Source organism: Mustela nivalis (assembly GCF_964662115.1).
Source record: "Mustela nivalis genome assembly, chromosome: 11".
Classification (NCBI taxonomy): Eukaryota; Metazoa; Chordata; class Mammalia; order Carnivora; family Mustelidae; genus Mustela; species Mustela nivalis.
Window position 1 is genome coordinate 71,692,708 of NC_139030.1, and position 12,162 is coordinate 71,704,869.

Genomic DNA, 12,162 nt, shown 5'->3' on the forward strand with positions numbered 1-12,162 from the left:
AACCCCGGTTCTTTCCCAGCACTTTGCCCTGATACAGTAAGCAATAACATTTCCCAAATAGGAGGGGGAAATTGTTATTCGGCCTCGTTTCCCGGCGTGAACGAAGGTTTCCCGAGAGCATCCTGTCCTCCCGATGTTCCCCGGCTGCCAGAGGAAATGTAGAACATTCACTTCATTGTTCCAGCCATCCCGCCGGTGGGCTAATCTTAGCGTAAATACCGCTCATCCCCTTTTCCACATCCGTGCCCAGAAAGGTCAGAGCTGACTCGTGTCAAAGCCAAGGCCTGACGGTCTCTAGCCCCTGTGTGAACTTCGGAGGAATGTGAGAGAATAAAATCGGGAATGTTCTCGTGGCATGGTGGGGAGAGATGAGAGAAGTTCACACCAGCGCACACGCACACCCACATGCACCATCACATATGCACACGTTCACATTCAGGCAGACACTCACACATAGGCATGCACGGTGGTACACACCCAAGTGCTCACACACTCGTGCACACAATCAGATGTAGATGCCCACACTTGCAAGCACTCACACACGTGCACACTCAGGCAAAGGCGTACACACACATGCAAACACCAGCTCCCCCTCACATGCACAGCCTAGACCACCACACGCTGATACCCCAGGGGCACTGCCCAAATCCCTGTACCAGGGACGTGGCTCTCCGAGCCTGTGGAACCCTCAGGCCACAGAGGAGGTTACCTGTGGATGCCCTTTGTCAACAACGTAGGGGTTCATTGGGCAAGAAATCATCTGCTCTGTCCCTCAGCCCGCAGGCGGACCACTGGCAGGGAGGCCTGGTATCCCTGTTGTTGGAGAGGGTGACCCCAACTGAGCCCTCGGATCTCAGGACCTGGGGCCCCGCCCAGCAGAGTGCAGGACCTGCATGTACCTGCACACGTATGCCTGCATGTGCACACACATCCACACACATGTGCCTACACACACACACACACACACACACACACACACATACACACACACAAAGGGTTCTCAACGACAATTGTACAAGTCCCAGGCCTGGAACTTGGCCTTGGTTTGCAGAGTTTCAGCTGCATCTGGAAACTTCCTTGAGTCCCAGTCACTTGGAGGAGGTTCAAGCTCACTGATGTTCAGTGAACCTCCTTTTTTTCCTCAAAGATAAAAGTTGGCAGCACAGTAAACGTCTTGTACTTGTACTTTTATTATCTATGGTAGACTGACATTTCAATTTCAAACCTGCATCCTAAACTTTTAGGCAGCAGATTTTTAACATGTCCACGATGAAATGAATTCCATGGTACTGACTCTAACACGCCATCAGCTTACTCTGGGTCAAACAGCAAGACTCGCCCCAAGATGGACTGTCTCAGCCAGATCACACATTGTGTCCAGAATGGTGGCTTCTCCCTCTCCTGCTGGCCCAGCTGGCAGGCCTGGGGCTCCATTCGTTGCCAGGGTCCCATTGCAGAGCCACCATCCTCGGTCCCTCCATGTCAGCCAGCGCAGGCATCAGAACCTCTGTGTCCTGCCTGGTCCCGAGGTGGGGCTCCCACAGAAAGACCAGCCAGAACACAAACCTGTCCACACTGGCCACCAAGTATGGCCACTGCCCAGAGGCCCTACTGTGTGCAGTAGAGACCCGTCTGTCCTCCACCATGCTGGCTCAGGATGACGGGTGCAAAGAGAAGGCGACCCACAGCCTTGTACTTCCGTGCTGACCGCCGCCTCCGACAGGAGCTCTGGTGGAGGGAGGCGGGGATGCATGGTGCCCACAGAGGGGTTAGGAGGAGCTGTGGGGAGCAGGGGCATGTGGGTGGGTCCTGGAGAAGGAGCAAAGGTTCACACCCCGCTCACACAGGCGTGGAGATGCTCTCGTGGGATTATCTATCATAACAAACACACATGACAAGGTCTGCATTCCTTTGCTAGGATTGCTAGAACAAAGTTCCACAGACTGAAGTCCTTAAAGCAACAGAACCTCATTGTCTTTCAGCTCTGGGGGCCAGAAGTCCAGGGTCAAGGTGTCGGCCGGGCTGGTTCTCTCTGAGGCTGTGAGTCCCAGCAGTCCCAGGCTGTCCCAGGCCTCTCTCCCTGGCGTGTAGACAGCCACCATCTCCCCATGTCTTCACATGGTCCCCACTCAATGTCTACCTCTCTCTGTGTCCAAATATTCCATGATATAAGGAAGCCAGTCATTGGGTTTAGGGCCCACCTGGATAACCTCATTTTCACTGGATTACCAGGTAAAGACCTTGTCTCCAAATAAGGTCACATTCTAGGGGTTGCCATACCAACATATGAATCTGGGGAGACACCACCTAACCCATCCCAATGCCTAATGACTTGTAATGACTAATCAAATAGGGGTAAATTATAAGCCATTAAAAGGTGGTGAAGGACACTCAGGGTCGTTGTGCCTGGGCTGTGATGTGAAATGATACACAGGAGAAGAGACCTGAGAGCAGCGCGGGTGCCGGGGCCAGACATTCATCAGAGAGCCTGGCCTTGAGCTGCCGTCCAGGTGTTAATTCGTGGGGCCCCACCACAGTTCCCACTGTGCTGGACACCAGAGCTCCAGTCTCTGCCCTGCACTGTGAACAGGTGTCAGGCCTACCCAAACATTCTTCTCGGCTCTCAAGAGGCTGCAAACACCACCGGAAGTCCATGGGGCCCCGGGCACAGCAGATGCCTCAGGCCTGGTCAGGATGCCCACCTCCAGTCTGGAGAGGAGCTGGGATGGTGGATGTGGTGGGTCTCCCTGCAACCCCGGCTCCTGTGCAAGGAGATCCGGTATGTCTCCATGCTGCTGCCGGGGAGCCTGCATCCCTGGCCCAGAGACAGGACGTCCGTCCTCGGGCTGTGGAGTAGAATGTGCTGAGGGAACGGGGAGTGAAACTGATCACTCTTTCTCCAGCCTGGTGGCATCCTGTGTCACGAAAAAAATCCAGGCGCTCCAGGGGGTCGCTAGCTGGTGTGAGAGACAGGGAGTGGTGCACCTGCCTGGCGTGACAGAGCCTGGCTGGTCAGGGGACCCCAGCCTGCTGCCCTCCGAGGACGGAACATTGACATGACTCAGGGAGGGGGACCCCAGGCTCAGATCTGCGACCCAGTCACGGAGATTGCCAGCACAGGAGCCGGGAGCACGCTGCTCAGAGGCAGTCTGAGTACCCGGCTTCAGAAGCCCTTACAAGCTGCAAAGGGAGTGATGCTGTGTACAGTGTCAGGACAGCCCTGCCGCTCCGGCGGGTCATTTGGCTTCATCTTTGGAGACAGATTGCCACTCTGTTTTGGGAAAAGTGATGAGAAAACACTCTCACTGTGCAAGGGGAAGCCGGAGTCCTCCCGGGGTAGCAGCGCTGGAGAGACCCAGGAGCCAGACTGCTGTGTGCTGGAAGAATGTCAAAGCTGCCTTTGTTGTTGGCACATTTGTAACAGGGAAGACATGGTGACAGGGGCCCCAGTGGGACCGAGGGGGTGGAGAGAATGCTGTCCCTCGAAGTGCTTGGGAGTGTGGACTCCGGGAAGGGAGGGCATGGTCCGGGAGGTGGGAGGCACAACAATGGCGGGAGAGCTCAGGGCAGAGGGAGCCCGTGGGGCCCTAAAGTCCCTGCTACAGTGACTTTCCTGCATCAATCTCCCTGCTGGCCCAGTCTACAGTCAAGTTGCATGTGCCATGACAGCACCATGTTTGCTGTGCTTTGCGTAATTAATAGAAGGTTCCTTGGAATTCCAGTAGGGACTAGGGAGAAGCCAGGTGCTCATGGGGGTGAGCTTCCTATGAGAAGCCAGTCTCAAGACGTTCAGACAGACCCTGAAGAGGCGATGAGCCCAAGCTCAGGGAGACCAGCAGCTCCCTACAAGAGATGACCAGGTCAGTCTTGAATCTTGCATCACCAGGGACCACCAGAATTGTGACCACCAGAACACAGTAGATGTCCATCTGTGACCAGAATTGGTCTGGTCCTCACACCTGACTCTGGCTCACCTGCTCACCTTCCTTTTCCACTTTGAAGACCCTTGTGATTACACCAGGGCCATCAGGATGATCTCCCTATGTTCACATCAACTAATTAGCAACCTTAATTCTCCTTTGCCACGTAACCTAACACCTTCGCCAGTTCCAGGGATGAGCAAGGGACGTCCCTAGGGGTGGCACTTTTCACGCCCAACTCGGGCACCTCCCCGGGAAGTGACGAGATGACATGGAAGTTCTGCTTGCTGGATTTTCCTTTTAGCAAAGCTCTCTCCTGAGCAGATGTGCTCACAGCTTTTGTCAAGCCAGGACAGCCAAGGTCAGTCTTCAAGGGCACATGGGATGCAGTGGGTGCCCTTCCAAGGCCCCTTGCCAGGTGTTATGACAGGGGCTCAGGGTAAGAGGAGAAGAAGAGTGCAGGCGACTGAAGAGAGCGTGAGGGCCACCGGGAAAGCCGTGGGGAGCACCACCTTCCGGGCGCTGTGTCTGGGCAAATCATTTCACTTCCTTAAAACTTCATGTACTCAGCAGCAGAATGGAGTTGAGAATGGCCTCCTCATAGGGGTGTGGCGAGGAGATTGAGATGGGGCACACGTGTGCCTCGCCGTCCCCTGTTCCGGGTGCATGGTGCCCTCGTGAGAGCAATTTGTCTTACCGCCCAGGGCTTGCTTCCCCGCTTCGATCCTGCAGAGGAACAAACCATTCCTCATACCACTGCTCAAGATCCATCTCTTAGCTTTAAAGGAAGCGAAAAGTGGCCTTCCTTAGAAAACCATCTGAGGGGCGCCTGGGTGGCTCAGTGGGTTAAGCCTCTGCCTTCGGCTCAGGTCATGATCTCAGGGTCCTGGGATCGAGTCCCGCATCGGGCTCTCTGCTCAGCAGGGAGCCTGCTTCCTCCTCTCTCTCTCTGCCTGCCTCTCTGCCTACTTGTGATCTGTCTGCCAAATAAATGAATAATATCTTTAAAAAAAAAAAAAAAGAAAAAGAAAACCACCTGAGACCGGTCTTCCAGCCCTGAAGAATCTGTCCTTCTCTCTGAGATCAGTACTGCTGCGGGGGACAGACTGCTCAAGCCTGCTTCAGCCACTAGCTGTGTGACCTCAGACCACTCGCATAACCTCTCTGATCCTCTCCTATAACACCAGGCACTGGACACATCCATTCATCTTGGTCCTTACTCACTTCGTGTACAACCCATGTGGGACCTGGTGCTTTTCCAGTTCACACCAAGGCTTGGCTTCCTTGAAGCTCAGCTGAAACCCTTGTTTCTACCCCATCCCAGATCAATATCCCATTGCTGTGTGTGGTCAAAAACCCCCCATGATTCACCCAGAAACTACGCTCAATGATAGACAAATTAAACTGTTAAAACTTGTTCTCATTACTTAACAAAGCTTGTAGGATGCTTCAAACCCAACTGGATGAAAGCAACATTATTAATGTAAAACATTATTGTTACAGCAATACACACCGTGATGCCAAAAGTCCCGAGCCCCACTCCTGGGAAAAGAGTATTGAGCGATGCCCTTGGTATCCGGCCACCGTGCAAACAAACATCCTCCCCGGATGGTGGGACACCTGCCCAAACCAGGTGGGTACGAGAGGGAACGGGAAGCGGCTTTCTGAAGGGACAGTATTCCTGAGTCTCTGTTCCGTGACAGTCTAGTCAGGCTTGCTAAAATATCAGCCACGTGCCTCGGTGATTAGGGCTGTGGTTTGGGCAGCCTTTCAAAGACGCCCCCAGGAGACACTCCAGGCCCTTCTCAGCCCCAAGCAGGATGCTCCGTGTTTTTATTGCAGGGCGATCCAGAGATTCTGGGAGAGTGAGTGATATCCTCTAAGCCATGCACGCACACTCATTCCCCACTTGTGTCCTAAACTTCGCAGTAATGGTTTGCCTTTTCTTCTCCCCTTGCTGGCAAGCTTCATAGGTTTGGCCGTGAGAGCCAGGAGGCCGTTCCAGCGGGAGGAGAGCCAGGGAGACGGCGCTCCTGGCCTTGAAGCGTCCCGCAGGTCGGCTCCTGGAATTTCAACCCTCACTGTCCCCGCTCGTCTCCCGGCCCAGCGTGAACGCTGCTGGGGCCAAAAAATCAACGGCACAGGAACAGCATGGAGTGGGGGCTAGGGCAGAAGTAAACAAAGTGCATGGAGGAAACCTCCGGATTTTCTTCACTGTGAACCCTGCCTCAGTGAGAGCTAGTGTTCGTCCTCAGAGAGCCATATCTGACCCTGCCACAACTTCCACGTCCCTGTTCTATACCTGCCTTTGCAACCACCTCTCTTTTAATAAATGTGTGTATGCACTTCTGTGCACGGAAGACAGCCACCACATACCTGGGGTTCCCCTGCACATCTTGAGCTCCCAGGGGCCTCCTGGTCCCATCTGCTCTTGCCATAGTCATCGGCTCATTACAGCATGGGTGGGTCTAGGGTAGGAGGTGCTTCTCCTGTGCACAGTTTCTTGAGCAGCTCTGTCCCTGGAGCTGTCCACTCTGAGGCTAGAAAGGGTTCATTCACTAGGTAGACATTAGCATGTCTCAGCCTCGGCTTTAAGGATGTTCTGGGCTGGATCATTCTTTATGGGGGAGGAGGGGCAGGCTGTGCCGTGTAAGGTGTGTAGCAGCCTCATGACCTCTACCCACCAGATTCCAGCAGCACTTCCTCCCCGCAGTGACCAGTCACCCAACCAACCATGTCTGCAGACACTGCTAATGTCCCTCGGGGGACAAAGTCACCTGATTGAGAACCACTGGGGCAGAATATTGATTGGGATCCTTTACCTGCAAGGTCCTAACCTTAATGATTCCATGAATTTCCTACCTTTTCCCTGATCATCTGCTCAGTTCAGACTGTGAAATTACTAAGAGCATAAGACTAACTTAACCAGGACAGCAACAATGAGAACAAACAAACGTGGTATTTGGAATATCCTCGATGAATAGTACATCACCTCGATGATGGTGAAGATGAAGGTATCAAGACACCCAGTTCCCAGGCGATGCAGGAGCAAGGGGTGGTGAGCTGGGCAGAAGGGAGGCCGCAGAAACAGGGCTCCTTTGGGATTTCTTTGGGGTCAAGCGCACACAAAGCGGACAGCTTCATAAGTGAAATTCATGGAGTGTTCTTTCCACCTGGAGATGATGGTTTCCGTCCGTCCAGTCGGAGGAAGGGGGAGGAGCTAAAAGAGTCCACATTCAGATGTAACGGGTTAACTGATGCTTAGACTTCATCAAACAAATGGCTGGCAGGCTGAAGCAAGGGACGAATTTTAAAACTTGAGAGCCAGCCTTCAGACTCCTCAGTGCTGCTGGCTGTAGGATGGCCAGAACTGCAGACTGGTTTAAGGATGCCCGGGAAAACCTGACCCAAGAATTCAGAGCATCTGGTTCTGGTTTGCAGAGAACTCAGAAATCCACAGGAAGAACGTCCCTGACTCCCAGGTCTCCTGTGTCATGGAATTTCATCATCAGAGCCCTGAACGTGGGATATAAAGCCAAGGACATGATTCCTGCCCCTCGCTGCCTGAGACTTCTCAGAAACATCTTTTTAGCTTGACTTCTTCAATAGGGGTAAGATTGGTGGCTTGGATTGGAATGAGTGCTTTAAAAGAAGTTCCTACACTGTTTTTATTCCTAAAACAGATGTACCTGGACATTGTCCATGACAGCCAGCCACACAGGTGAAGGAATCAAGACTGAGTGCCAGGCCTGGCCTCCCCAACTGCTGCTCCTTGGGACTGCCTGCTGTCCCAGGAGCTCACCTGCCTCTGTTTAAATGCTTGGTCTGTCTGTGCACAGACAGCAAGAAACCTCTCTGTTCCCAGAACTCAGCAGAGTCAGAGTGCGAGTGAGAGAATCCCAGCCGTGAAGGCTACTCATAACCCAGACCCCCAGTCCTAGACTGGCCGTCCCCACCCCCTGCCCCCGAGCCTCCATGTATTCCCGAGCATCTGAGACATGACCCACTTTGCCATCAGAGTCACTAGTGGTGGAGAAAGGCTCTGCACCCAGATTGTGGTTTATTCCAGAAGAAGCAGTGGTCTAGGGACATATGCTAATAACCTCAAGGGTGGTTGGTGTGAAGAGCCCCCACTGGTGCTCTTGCCAAATGAATAATCCCACCACAGTCAATTTCCAGCGACCCATGTGAAAGCAGCCAGCTCTCCCAATGGCTGAAAACTAAGCCTCCAGCCCTTGCAAGCCAGGGTGAGCAGCCTTGGGCACGACTCTCGGTCTGGGGTTTTTCTTCCCCTGCAATACCACCTCCCTTAATGCCCCAACGTATCTTATTTACTCTTGCCTCGTAAAGGCTGAAGGATTAAAAACATTTTTCAGGAAGAGAACCAGACAATCCGGCTCTGGAAAAAACAAAGGAGGGTTTGAGCAAATTCGAGTTTCTTTTTTTAACATGTATATAAAAGATATAGTTGCTGCAAAAGAGGGCAAGAAACTTTAATGCTCTCAACCACAAGCCCTAAAGAACACACGCTGTACCCAACATCAAACGCTGAAGAGGGAAAGGCGATTTTTATCTCCCAGAAGAGGGAAGGGCGATTTATGTTTCTTCAACTCTTCTCAACTAGGGAGTAGCCTGCCTCATAAAATGAGGCTAATCTTTATTATATATCAGAGTTGCTTTTACCCAGTCATTTTTTATTATGGTTGAATATTGATAGTGTCTCCAAAAACAATGGACTCTACTTCACTTGCCTTCATCAACTTATTTTACAATTTCAGATTTCTCTTTAGTAGCTTCATTGGTTGACCTGTAGTGTTGGGTCATTGCTTCCTTATTTAAAAATAACTGACCACTTCTGATGAAATGATGAACACAGGATTACAAGATACACTCCGCTAGAACTCCCCAGGGCAAGGAAAGCGTCTGAGCAAATGAAGACCCCAAGATCAACCATCAGGAAGAGAAATCGCTTTATAAACAGAAAAGAAAGGCAGTAACAACTAGAAAGGTTAGGGAGAGAACTTTACCATAACACATCAGAAAACTTCGTATAAACATCCTAAGCCACCTGAAGCCCCCTTCTAACTCATGTTGCTCCTTCATGTTTATTCCAAATGACAAACAGCTGGGAAGAGTTGGGGAGAAAAACAATGGCCATTCATTCTTCAGGATTTCTGAGGAGACAAGGTGCACTATTTGATCTTGATGGCCCTTCTAGCTGGGTTAATTTGTAATCCCATCACTTAACCCAGGGCCAGGGTAGGGGGTAGGTGAGGGGCGGGCAATGGGAGATGAGAATGACTTCAGAGCTAATTGCTGGGCTCCTTCTTAAGCAAACTCACTGAGAACTCATAACTTGGAACCAGTTCAGGCCACTCTAATTTGCTAGACATTATCCATACTTTAATGTACAAAGGCAACACAAGAGCCAAAACGGCAAGGTGGTGCCAAGACTCAATCACCATTAATGTGCATATTAAAGGTCAGCAGGCTGCACAGTTCAGTTACACCGTGCGGTAATCCGTCATGTCTAGTGGAACCCAAGGACTCCTTGAGACAGCCCATAAAGCCATCTAAATTTGACTGTTTATGAAGGTTAACCCAAGAGCACTGATTACAGCCACAGAGTTGACACACATAATTAGGTTAGAAAAGCTCTCTAAGTGAAACCGTAGACAGAATCTTATAGAAACAGATGTTTATCCAACTGATGCTGTTGGGTGAGTGCCATGTGGTCCTGGCTGTGAGATGCTCGAGTCTGGAACATCCTCTTACTCTTTCACCTAATTGTAACTCAGAGGTTTCTGTTTAATGGCAGACAGTTGCTCTGCCCTGGGACCTGCCAAATGTGGCACGAGAGGTCATGCCTGCCTGCTCTCCTCTTCCCCATACCTGTTTTGCAGCCTTGGACTTAGACCAGGTGAAAGATAGACCGGCGTCTCCCACAGAAAGAACCTAGCAGAGACCGTGAAGTCCCAGGGACAAGAGAAGCAGCCATCCCGATATCAAAGCAATACGGCGATCAGTCCATAACTCTAGCCAAAATGCCACTTTCTCCCACACAATTAGAAGAGGTGCAAGTCACAGGGGAGGATCCCTAAGCTGGGGAGATGGGATAAGACAGAGGACACAATGTTCAAAACACTGAGTTAGTGGGCCTCTTATCTTCTCACCCTGGGAGGGAAAAGGAAGGGAGTGGTGACTGATAACCAAGATAGACCTGAGAGGGCAACACCTCTCTCCCACTCTCCCACCACAGGCCGAGGGGGTTTCTTTCTGCGCCAGAAGTGGGAGAATCTCTAGCCACAAATCCGCAGAGAAGAAACACTCTCCCTCACCAAGGGACACACACTGGTAACAAGAGCAACTTGACAAGCAGCACTAGTCTGTGCATGTGTCCCTGACGTCCTTGAGAAATGCAAACCCCCTTCACAATCTGATTCATTGTTTCCTCCACCCACAATTTCACAGATAAGAGAAGTCTAGTATATTACCATAAAGTACCACGCCATGGTTGCTCGTCCCCTTCTATCACCAGACTCCCTCTTGTACTCGATTCCTTGTACTGGCCATCCATCAGATAATCTCCCCATTGCCACACCACCACTAATTCCTATCAGTTCTACTTCCAAAATTGCCTTAAATCTGTCCTCCTTTGCCAATCTCCTCTGTGGCACCTGCTCCAGACCTCTGCTCTGGTCTCACGCTCAGTGTCCCTCCCCCCATGCCTGCCCACTGCACTCCATTCCCCATGTGACAACCAGAATGATCCGTTTAAATCCTTATTCAATCAGGTCATCTCCCTGCCAAAACCTTTTTATGGCTTCCTACTGCCATTTGGATAACATCCAAAGCCCCTTTCATGTCTAAAAGCATGATGGAACATAATGAAAAGTAGTACAATTAGAAACGATCTTAAAGAAGCAGAAGGGCTGGATGTCTCAATATCCTGATATGAGCTTATTATAACAAGTTAACATTAAATTGAGCCTTTAAGTTTCCTAAAAGCCAGTCAAAAGTAGAACGCTTTGGGCATAATTGGCATTTTTAAAACAAAAGGTGCCATGAAAATACATCTGGAGAAAGTTCCTAATTCTAAAATGAAGGAGTTAACTCAACCTTTGTCTAATGATGGGAAATCCATTCATCACGACTGGTGTGATAACGAACCTCTCTGCAAGTCCACGGGGCACAACATTGACTAATACATGGCTCAGACAAGACACTGTTGTACATGAAAGTGCTTTGTAAACTACAAAGGGAATTAACCAATCTTAGTCTAAGCTGGGAGCTGTATTCCATTTCCACGATGGTTGTATTGCCCCTCCACTCTCATTACTGAATGGAAGTGTTTCTGTGGGGGATAACTGAGGTCATGTGGCCAAGGTATTTTGCTTCTCAATGACCTTAAAGTGTTTGAAAGTTTGCTTATTAGTTAAAAAAAAAAAAAGACTAGACAAAATTTGTCTCTCAAATATTGAATTTCTTAGACAAAGCTGAGGTCAGAGGAGACACTGCAGATCATAGGAGCATGAGCTGTAGGTTTTACAGGAGATGTGAAAGTGGGGCAGCATCCTTCTGTCGTGAGATTTAATATGGAAATTTATGAATTTAGTTCTTTAGGAATGGCGAATCATTCATCCTTCCATCAATTCAGAAGAGACATCCAAGTAATGATCAAGTGTCTATTTATTGCTTTTGGCCGTGAACACAAATCAAGAGTATTTTCAATAGAAAATGGTCAATGGTGTAATGAACCCAAGGAAAGGATTTTGTTTCAATGTTGTTGGAAAGTGATGGTGTGAGCTCCTTTATCCAACCCTCCCTTCCTTTGCTACCTGACTCTCCTTCACCCTTCTCAGTTCCCTGTCTCCCGCATCCCGCAAGTAGCCATGAGGGCCTCTACCCCTCACCTCCCCAAAGCAGGTGCCCAAGGGCACTCTCATTAGAGACATTAGAAACTTTACAACACTGATGCACAGGGAGGTATTCTGTCCCAGGAATACCTGTGTGATCATGCAAGTCTGTCCAGTGCACATTCCAGTGAACACCTTGTTATGATGAGTGATTTTCTGCTGTACCCTGGACATCTGAATAGTGCATTAGGCAATCTGGATCTTCTATGAATCTCCTATTTTAACAGCCATCTCCGATTTTAACAGTCTATATTTAGTGCACAGGTCCTGGCCTTTGTGCATGGACTGTAGTTCCAGTGACAATCCGGATTGGAGCCCTTGTAGTG

The 12,162-nt window shown here is 50.3% G+C and overlaps 1 long non-coding RNA gene across 1 annotated transcript in view; it reads right to left on the reverse strand.

The window, feature by feature from the left end:
• Positions 1-1,174: 1,174 nt before the first annotated feature.
• LOC309844140 overlaps positions 1,175-12,162 on the reverse strand; it is a 61,441-nt gene continuing 50,453 nt past the window's right edge. The window contains exons 4-5 of the long non-coding RNA XR_014300517.1: positions 4,957-7,140; positions 1,175-4,738 (exon numbers count right to left, since the gene is read on the reverse strand). This is a non-coding gene — a long non-coding RNA (uncharacterized lncRNA). The remainder of the gene's footprint in view (positions 4,739-4,956; positions 7,141-12,162) is intronic.